The sequence below is a fragment of the Talpa occidentalis genome, unplaced genomic scaffold (assembly GCF_014898055.3).
Source record: "Talpa occidentalis isolate TD23 unplaced genomic scaffold, MPIMG_talOcc4v2.1 talOcc4.3, whole genome shotgun sequence".
Classification (NCBI taxonomy): Eukaryota; Metazoa; Chordata; class Mammalia; order Eulipotyphla; family Talpidae; genus Talpa; species Talpa occidentalis.
The window spans coordinates 56,850,637-56,861,731 of record NW_023603184.1 but is presented as its reverse complement, the minus strand read 5'-3'; the positions used below and the strand labels follow the sequence as shown (position 1 = coordinate 56,861,731).

The following is an 11,095-nucleotide window of genomic DNA, read 5'->3' as shown; positions in this document are numbered from 1 at the left end:
TAGGGAAATAAAGTCTTTAATGCGTCTGACCCGATCTGCTGACCTGGAAACCCAATGGCACTCTGAGAGCAGCCCGCAAGCCGCGAGCTGTGAAGCTAAAAGGAGCCCCCCAAGGCTCACGTGTCTGGTTTTTATACCAAGCCTGGCTGCTTAACTCCACCCTCAGGTCCCAGCCACCTTCCCTTTGGTGGTGATGGGATTTGTCTTTCCTGATGTCCTGATGGCTTTGGTCTGGAGTGGGGGTGGGGTTCGCAAAGCCTGCATGGGATTAGCTCAGGACATACTTTCCCCCTAACAGGATGACCTAGATGGGTGTTTTTCCCTTATGTTTGGTTTTTGACTACACTTTCTAACAGGTCCACAAAGAATTGGAATTTCTAAGTGTTGAGAGAATGAAAGGTGTGTCTTGTGATGTTAATGAAGCTAATTTGGAAAACACCTGAGGTTGGGGGCTGGCTGCCAGGGAAACCAAAGTGCTAGAGGTGATACTGTCATTCCCCCCCACCCCATTACCTGGGAGGGGAGAGGGGTTACAGGTTGAGTTCAATTGCCAGTGGCTAATGAGCTAATCAGCCATATATGAAACCTCCATAAAAACTCAAGAGGAGGGGATCAGCACTTCTGGGCTGGTGCGCAGGTGGAGATTTGGGGGGGAACAGCATGTCTAGAGAGGCATGGGAGCTCCATACCTCACTGTTGTGCAATCATCCCAGCTGGGCAGGTTCATTGTTGATTCAGGCGGATGAAAAGAGAATTTTGGAGCCTTTGGTATATTTGACAGGCCTTTAATGCTGAATCAGGGGACCAGACTCATAGGCAGACCAGCAGGCAGGGAGGCAGGCAGGCCGCAACTGAGCCCCCAACCCCCTCCCAATCTCCCCCTTTATCCCTCACTTCTGGGCCCAGGGATCCATATTTACACATGCCATTCCCCATGTTCTTGCTCCTAAGCATCCTCTGCAACGACTTTGTCACATGTGGATGATACCTGGGAGGAAAACAAGGGCTCTGGTAGCAGCTGTAGAGGCTAGTGGCAGGAGGTTAAAAACAGTCTGAGTACCCCAAGTTCCTTATGCATTTTTTCCACCTGGCTGTTTCTGCACTCTATCTTTTGTAATACACCAGTGATCTAATGAGTAAATGGGTTCCTGTGAGTTGCTCGAGCGAGCTAATCTATTTGAAGAGGAGGTCCTGGGAACCTTTGATGTATAGCCAGTTGTTGAGAAGCACAGCTAACAACCTGGGCTCGCCAGTGGCACCGGAAGTCTGAGGAGGGGGTTGTGGGCACCTCCAATCTGTAGCAAATTGTTCAGAAGTCCTGGTAACTGACGGAAACTTGCCCAGGGCTTCTGACTGGTGTCTGAAGCAGAAGGTTGTCTTCGGAAACTGATTCTATCTTTGGGTAAATAGTCAGAATTGAACTGAAGTCTCAGACATGAGAAGGGTGTCTGAGAATTTCTTGTTGGCATGGGGAAATTTTCACACAGTCACATGGAAATTGGATCCAGGAAGCCTACATGAATCCTAGGGCAAGTTAGGGACACTCAGGTAGCCTCGAGGACAGTGCAGGGACTTCAGGAAAGTTCTGGAATGCTCCAGAGTAAGAACCACAAATTCCAAAGGGGACTCATAACACACCCCAGGACTGAGGACATTAGGGACTTACTTTATGGCCTCAGGGTCAACAGGACATTCCAAATAGAGACAAGGGCTGGGACCCAGAGGCTTAGTTCTGGGCACACAGACATTGAGGCAGTGATGAGACAGCCGAGAACTAACCATCCACAAAGAGCCTGGTGGAGCTTTGGAATAATGAGGGAAAGAAGGTCTGTGTTTCCTGAGACACGACTCTACTCCATCTGCCTTGCCCCTCCCTGGCTTGGTTCCACGGCCTGGGGTGCCACTTTATTTCTGTTCCTTTTCTCCTCAATAAACTTTTTCTTTCTCTGAACAAACCTGCCTCTTCTCGCTTGCTAGCCTGAGCGTCTGCGAAGTTCCTGCTGTGGCTTCGTGAGACACCGGCCCGTGGTGGTCTAGTGGCCAGGACTCAGCGCTGCTCCCACAGCCTGGGATCTGTTCCTGGCTGGGAGACTAGATCTGAAAACCTACAATTCCGGTATCATTTACAGAAAAAAACAAATACAAAATTATGTATTTTCTTATATTTGTTAAAATTGAACCTTATAAACTTTCTCAAAGAAATACACAGCCTTTCTGGTGAATACTTCAAAAGCTTTTGGGAGGAAGTAACACATTGATATCAGTGTGAGCTGTTAATTTAGCCCTGGAAGCACCACAGGTTCTTGTCCCACAAAGCCGTAAAAAGGAATTCACAGACATTTCAGATAAGTAAGCAGAGAGAAACTTTGTTTAATAAAGTTTATTTACAGGAAGAAAGCAAGGACTCCCACGTACAGCATAAGGGGTAAGGAAGCTGTTGTGGGCCTGTGTCTAGGGGTATTTAAACCTTTTCCCCCTCTATTCTAAAATCTCATCATCCTATTTTGTGATTGGCTCTTCCTCCCAGTGGCTATACTCTTCCAGGCAGATGTGCCCATTTTCCCCAACTCTTCTTTTTTTTTTTTTTTAAAGATTTATTTAATTATGATTACAAGAACTGGGGTACAGGCCAGAGGTGTGGGAGGGTGAGAGGATTCACCAGAGACAGAGTGGGGAACAAAACAGGCAGACTGACTGAAATACACTGCTGAGGGGAGCAGTGGGCGGGACAGGAGAGGTCTGCTACGCCATGTGGGTTGCTCTCTGGCCAGGGATCAAACTCACTCTGCAGAGGCTGCAGACAGCTTCACAGTGCTGTGCTCAACCCTTTGTGCCACCAGGGAGGCCCCATTTTCCTAGCTCTTATTTTAGTGTTTCTCTTTTTACCTCCCTGTCCAAGGTCTCCTAAAATTTGCTGTTTACTGGCCTTATTAGCCTGCCTGAATTTCTCTGCCCTTATCTTCGAGGCCTCCCTTAAGTCTCCAGAAGTCCCTGCCTGTACTGTCCCTGAAGCTGCCTACTTGACCCTAACTTGCCCTGGGACTCAATATTACACAGACTTCCATACAATAGAAAGATCTGACTAGTATTTTCAACTAGTATCATGAGGTCAGAATAAACATTATATCTGTACTTGACAAGGACATTAAAAGAAAGGAAAACTACAGGTCAATTTTACTCATAAATATAGTTGTAGAAAGTCTGAAACAAAATATTTTCAAAAAAGGAAAATTTATTAGCTTAGATTTATTTAAGGATTGCAAGATTGGTATAACATTAGGAAAGAACTATATTACACATATAAGTGACATTGTATTACAAGTGCTCATCAAACCAGGAACAAAGGGAAAATTCATTGATGTGATGAAAAGTATTCCAAAAAATAAGCATAGCAAAATAATATTTAATAGGAGAATTTTAAAAACTTTCTCCTGGGATTAGCAACCAGAAAGGAATGCCTATGGTCACCATTTATACCCAATAGTGTTCTGGACATTCTAATCAATGTGACTTTGACATGTTAAAGAGAGGAACATTTGATTTTACTCTGTCACCCCTCAGATGGTGGCACAGCTCAGTGCCCCAAGAGTCTCTCTCTGCCTATGATTTATTTATCCTGTGGGCATAAGTGAGATCATGTGAGTAGTTGCCCGGCTTTCCCAGTTGAGTAGGATGCTACAAAAGAGACCATTTTTCTTTCTCTCCATTCAGAGGGCCGAATCATGACTGCAGGACTGGGGATGGGGTGGGTAATGATTCACAAGAATAGAAGCCTGTGCTCAGAACATAATGTAGCAATGAGACACAGATTCTACTAACCATGTCATGGATTCCCTTTGGAGGCTGATTATGAGCCACTGGAAAAGCCTTTCTTGAGATCCTCCCAACAGGCTCCTCAATGTTCCATGCACTCCACTCAAACACCCCTTCCTCCCCAGTCTATGTCAAACTCTTGTATGTACTCCCATCAGTGTAGGATAAAGACTATATAGATGGCCAGTAAGTGTGTGCAGAAAGTCATCCTAAATCTACCCAAACCATAAACTTGAGTAGTTAGAATTGCCCTAGGTAAAATAATATACCCTGTATGACTTTGCAGGATTCAGAAAAGACATTCAATTTAAGAATTCTTCCACAAGAGGGAACAAGAAATGTAGAGTAGGTGTAGTGGTAGGAAAGATCTGAGGAATCCTCAGAATCCCTAGCAGAGTTGACAGAGGGTATATTTCTCCCAAAGCCAGTCAATAAAGACCAGAAGAGGTGGCAACTTCTTCAAATATGAACACAGCAACGTAGGACTTTAAGGAACATGAAGAATTGGGGAAGCATATCACTAGAGAAACACAAACCTTTTCAGTAACTGAATACAAAGATTTGGATATCTGTGATTTACCCACTAAAAATTCAAAATGGTTACATTAAAGGAAACCCTTAAAATCTAGTCAGCTACAAGAAAACACAGAAAGACAACCCAATGAAATGAATAACACAATATATAAACAAAATGAGAAGTTTGACAGAGAAACAGAAATAATATTATCCAGTCAGAGCATCAAAATGTGAAAAACAAATGAAAAAGTGTGAAGAAAACCTCTGAGGCTCAATGGTAAAAGTCTGACATTTTTCCTTCTAATGTCAGGGAAAAGACAAGGATGCTTATCTTCATCACTACTACTCAACACGCTACTGGAAATCCTAGCCAGAGTCATCTGGCAAGAAAAAAATTAAAGGAATCCAAATTGGAAAGGAAGAAGTAAAATTTGCTTATAGATGATTAGATTTTTATAATAGAATATCCGAAAGATTTTATAAAAAGCCATTAAACTAACAAATGAATTAAATAAAGTTGCAGGTTACAAAATCAACATGTAGAAATCAATTGCACTTCTATACATTAACAATGGACTATCTGAAAAAAGCAAAACAAAACAAACAAAAACAACCCCCAACAACCACATTTACAATAGCATTAAAAGCAATGAGATATACTTAGAAATAAATTTAACCAAGGAAGTGAAAGATCTGTACACTGAAAACTATAAGATTTTAAAAATTCCACGTGTCCCAGGCCCACATAGTCTTGTGCCTCCATTGCTGTCTGAACCACTTGTCTCTTACCACTATCCTATATCTAAGATGTCACTTTCCAACAAGTGGACTCTGGAAAGGCTGGATGTGAAGGGAAAGTGAGTCATCAAGAGGGTGGACCTCAGTGTTCCTATGAAGTATAAGCAGAAAGCAAACCAAAGGATCAAGCTGCCATCCCAAGCATAAAATTGTGCTTGGACAATGGAATAAAGTCAACTGTTCTCACGAACCCCCTGTGATTCCTGTACTCCTTTAAGCTGGTTTCTGTAGAACTCAGATACTTGGGGAAGAAGATGGTTTGTTTCTAAAGCATTGTATGGGCACAGATGTGGAGAAAACTTGTGCTGATTCCACTGCTGGATCTATCATTCTGCTAGAAAATCTCTACTTTGATATGGAGGAAGAAGGAAGGGGAAAAATACTTCTGGGAATAAAGTTACAGGTGATTACAGGTGAAGCAGGGCAAATGAAAGAATTTCAAGCTTCACTTTCCAAGGAAGGGGCTGTCTTTGTTAGCAGTGGTTTTGGCACTGCTCACTGGCCCCATCGCTCCAATCTGCTACAGAAGATTGGATGAAAAAGGAGCTGAACTACTTTGCAAGGTCTTGGAGAGTTTCTGGCCATACTGGGTAGAGCTAATGTTGCCATACTGGGTAGAGCTAATGTTGCAGACAAGCTCCTGCTGATCAGTATTACATTGGACAAAGTCCATTGGATGATTATTGGTGGAGGAGTGGTTTTTACTTTCCTTAAGGTGCTCAATAACAAGGAGATTGACACTTTTCTGTTTGATGAAGAGGCAGTCAAGATTGTCAAAGACCTGATAGTCAAGGCTGAGAAAAATCATCTGAAGATTACCTTACCTGTTGACATTGTCTTTGCTAACAAGTTTGATGAGAATGCCAAGATTGGCCTTGTCATTGTGGCCTCTGGCACAGCTGCTGACTGGATGGACTTGGATTGTGATCCCGAGAACAGCAAGTAGTATACTGAGAATGTTGCTTGAATTTAGCAAATTGTGTGGAATGGACTTGTGGATGTATTTGAGTGAGAAACTTTTGCCCGAGGAATCAAAGCCCTCACGGATGAGGTGGTAGAAGTCTCTTTCAGGAGTTCCATCATCATCATAAGTGGTGGGGACAATGCTACTTGGAGGATACATTCAACCAGGTGAGCACTGGGTTTGGAGCCAATTTAGAGCTCATGGAAAGTAAGGTTCTTTCTGGGATAGAACTCAATTCTTTATTGCACCCTGGATCTGCCTACAGTCTTCAAGTTCCCAACTGATTCTCTTAGTGACTAAACTACTTGTGCTTTCTAGAGTGCATATTTTGCCTGTTAAAAGAAAGTGATTGTGTTGTCTTAGTTCTTTTTTTTTTGAAGCCACTTATTCTGATTAACTTTGTCATTGTTTTACTACTCAGATGCCAACGAGATGAAATTCCAGTTGTAGGAAATCAAGAAAATGCATCACTTGTCTAGAAAAATGCAAATAAAAGTGCAAGATGTGGTTTATGTCATTATTCTGCAGAGAAGATACAAGAAGAGATTATATGTTGGTGAGGATATAGATAAAAAGGAGCCTTGTGTACTGTTGATAAGAATGTAAATTGGTACAGTCACTATGGAAAACAGTATGGAGGCTTTTAAAAGAATTAAAAATGGAACTACCATATGATCCAGAAATCCACTCCTGCATATATCCAGAGGAAATGAAATCAGGGTGTTGAAGTGATACTTTCATTTCCATGTTTATTGCAGCATTATTTACAATAACTGAGATATAGAAATTATTTAAGCATCCATCTGTGGATCCATGTATAAATAATACGAGAATATATACATATATGTGCATGCAATGGAGTATTAATTAACTATGAGAAAGAAGGAAATTCTGTCATTTGTGACAACACAGTTGGACTTTGAGAACATTTGATAAATGAAATAAGTCAGAGAGCAAAAGACAAATACTTCACATTGTCAATATGTGTGGAATCTTATAAAGTTGAGTTCAGAGAAACCGAGTAAAATAATGGTTGCCAGGGACAGGGAAATGGGAAATGTTGGCCAAAGGGTATAGATTTCATTTATAAAACGAATGGCTTCTGAGAATCTAATGTACTGCCTGGTGACCATAGTTAATAATACGGAATTATATACTTGAAAGTTAGTAAAAGCATAAATTTTATAAGTTCTTATCACACACACAAATGGCAAATATGAGATGTGATGTCGGTGTTAACTACCTGAATTGTGTTCATCATTTTCAACGTTCATCATTTTCAACGTGTGTGTGTGTGTGTATCACATCATGATTTTGTATGCCTTAAACTTATACAATGTTACATGTCAATTATATTATATACTCAATAAAATGGAAACAATAATGAGGTAGGTTGCATTAAAGAACAGACTGTGAGGCCAAATACATAGCATAGTGTCCAGAAATAGATGCACAGATAACCATGTCTCATCTGCTTTATTTGCAGATGAGACAGCAATTCAGTAGGGAAAGGATGACCCTTTTATTTAATAATGTTGAATGTCCACATGACTAAACCATCTTATCCACAATACAACATACACAATGATAAACCCACAAGTATAAAAATACCTAAATTTCAGACATTCAGAAATTGCAGTGAGATTACAGACCTGAGTAAAACTTGTAGAAGAAAAACAACTCATCACAAGTTGGAATAAGAGATTTTTAATTTTTTTTATGTCAGTAATTGTTTATTGTCTTTTTTATTCATTATATCATAAACCTTTGTTCAAGCTAATTATTATTATTATTTTTTAATTTTATGTATTTTTTACATCATTTTTCATTTATGCACAATATAAGCATTTTCATCTTGGTTATATTCCCCATAAAATTCCTACCCCCCTTGTTTTGATCCTACTCCCTCCTCCGCGCCCCCTATAGCGTATCTCTGGTTTATAGTTGCTTGTTGATTTTGATTTTTACTTTATTATCATTAGTCTTTTTCCTGGTCCCTTATTTAGGTTTTCTAAATTCCTGCTATGAGTGAGACCATCTGGTATTTTTTGGCTTATTTCGCTGAGCATGATCCCTTCCAGCTCCATCCATGTTGCTGCAAATTGCATGAGTTTATCTTTTTTGATTGATGAGTAATATTCCATTGTATATAGGTACCACATCTTCTTGATCCAGTCATCTACTAATTCAGAGACTCAAAATAATACCAATTTATTAGTGAAGAGTTATTATGATTCTATAGTTATACCTATTATTTAGTGCATAGTTCTGTAGATTAGAAGTTTGGCATGACTTGTCTGGGCTCTCTGTTGAGTCATATCAGGTCGAAGTTAATGCCTTGGCTGGACTGAGCTTTCATCTGCAGGATCTGAGGAAGAAGAGACTTTCCATCTCAAGCAGCTTGTGGGCAGAACACAATTCTGATTATAGGGCGGAGTTCCATTTCCTTGCTGGCTGTCAGCAGACACTCTTGGCTTTTGGAGCTTTTCTATACATTTTGTCACACCTTCAAAATCAGCAATGGAGGATTTTTCATGCATTGAATCACCTTCCTTTCAGTCCCTTCTGCCAGGAAGAGTATCCTCCTTTAATAAGGGCTTGCCAGACGCAGGATCCACATGGTATTTGAGTTTTCCCTTCTGGATATGCCTAGTCATATCCTTTATCCATTATCATTATTGTGTTAAAGTCATTAAGGTAAAAATATTTATGTTTATAATTTACATTTGCAATATCTAATTTATGTTTTTAATCATGTTTGTATTTATGTTGGTGATTGTAAATATCATATTTACGTTTGTAATTATATTTGTAATTTATGTTTGTAACACCTGTCACATACTTTGCCCAGAGATGCCCAATAACCATTTATAAACTTTATCCACTATTATTGGACTTTTTTGACTTTCAGTCAACTGATAGGAGTCTTTTAGAAACAGCACAGAGATTCAAGTGTGACTGAACAGCTGGGAGAAGGTATGTTGTGTCCACACCAAGGACAGAAATCTTGGGGCATCTTAGAATTCTACTACCACAGGGACTCTGTGAAGCCAGGGTGGATGATGTCTTCTTCCAGAGAAAATTTTTCTTTGTTCCTGTGGTGGTTTCCAGAGATATGCTCTTTTGGGGACCACTTTTTATGTTGATTTTCTACTTAGAGGTCCCCAAACTACATCAATAGTGTAAATTTGAAAAGGATTAGAAATTATCAAAGTAGCATTCAGTAAGGGAAAAAAAAATTCTTCCTGTCCTTTATGTTAGAAAATACATTTTTTTCAAGTTTCTTCCTTTTCTTCTAAAGTTTCTTCCTTTTCTTCTCCCCTTGATTGTCCTAAATTCATATAGTTTCTCTGTCCCAACTCCTTGTCTAGCTAATGCTCAAATCTTTGCTCCCAGTTCTTTCCTGATTGTTAAAAATCCAAACTTCCAGGATGGGCCAGCAACCCCAGCCCAGCTGCCTCTGGCCCAGCAGTCATAGAATCAGCTCATCTTCTTGTCAATTTTACTTTCAGTTTCTGCTTTTTTGTTTCTGGGCATTTCCTTTGCTTTTTTGCTTAAATTCAAACTTCCTTAAAAATGTCTTATTTTTGGGCATTTGGGTTGATTCCAAGTCTTACCTATTATAAACAGTGTTGCAGTAAACATAGGGGTACAAGTATTCTTTTGAATTAATGTTTTTGTGTCCTTGGATAGAGCACTAGGAGTGGAATTGCTGGGTCATATGGAAGCTCCATCTTTAGTAGGTTGAGGAATCTCCACACAGCTCTCCATAGTGGTTGGAACAGTTTGCACTCCCACCAGCAGTGCAGGAGAGTTCCTTTTTCTCCACATGCTCGTCAACATTTGTTTTTGCTAGTTTTTTTAATATGTGCCATTCTTACTGGTGTAAGGTGGTATCTCAGTGTGTTTTCAATTTGCATTTCCCTGATGATAAGGGATGTTGAACATTTTTTCATATGCCTGTTGGCCATTTTCATTTCCTCATTTTTAAAAAATCAATTAATTAATTAATTTATACAAGCACTGGGTGTAGTCAAAAGCACGGGAGGGTGAGAGGATTCACCAGAGCCAAAGCAGGGAACAGAACAGGCAGACTGACGAAGTACACTGCTGAGGGGAGCAGCGGGCGTGGCAGGAGAGGTCTGCACGCCATGTGGGACCCTCAGGCGGCCGGGGATCAAATCAGTGCTGCAGAGGCTTCGCAGCCCAACGCTCAACCGCTGTGCCACCCCAGGGAGGCCGTGCATTCTGCCCATTTCTTGACTGGATTGTTTACTTTGTTTTTGTTGAGTTTTGTGAGTTCTTTGTATATCTTTGTGATCAGTTCCTTATCAGTTACATATTACCCAACATTTCTTTTTGTTTGTGGTGGGAGGAAGGTTTATCTCTTGTATGACACTGATGGATGCAGAAAATCTTGTTCTTTCTACCTGTGCTTTGATGCATCGCTTCTTCTCAGTATCCTAAGGGAATGCTCTTTCCCTGTTCTCATTCCTTTTCTAACCCACCTCCATGCAGCTGCCTATAGCATTTTTGAAACACATAGTGTGACTTTCTGGCTTTAAATTGTTCAGTGGTATGCCTGCTTTTGTGAGTTCTATCTCTCGCCACTCAGGACTCACTGCCTCCGCTCTGCTGTTCTGTGACACCCGCTCTGGCCACATCCCCATCTGTCCTGGGCACCCACCTGCTGGACTCCACCGTGACTTTGTGGTCATTTACTCCCCTGGAGCACTCTTCTTTTGGCTGCTTTTGTGGGATAGGACTTTGTTTTTGTTCTTTAGGCATCATCCTGGGGGCCTTCCCTGACTATCCACCACTGAGCCCTGTTTCCTGTTTCCTGCCCAGTACCCACCGGGTCTGTGACTACTCACCTCACTGGTTTGCTGCCCCTCAGCAGAGAGAAAGCTGTCGGCAGCCATGTCCCATCCACACCTGCTTTTCTACCTTCAGAATTTAGCAGTACATGCTCTGGTTCAGACCAAAGATGATAAAGTAGTTGCT

At 40.9% G+C, this 11,095-nt stretch overlaps 1 pseudogene; it reads left to right on the top strand.

Moving 5' to 3' along the window:
* The first annotated feature begins 5,136 nt into the window (after nucleotides 1-5,136).
* On the top strand, nucleotides 5,137-6,375 carry LOC119255082 (phosphoglycerate kinase 1-like; annotated as a pseudogene).
* The last annotated feature ends 4,720 nt before the right edge of the window (nucleotides 6,376-11,095 follow it).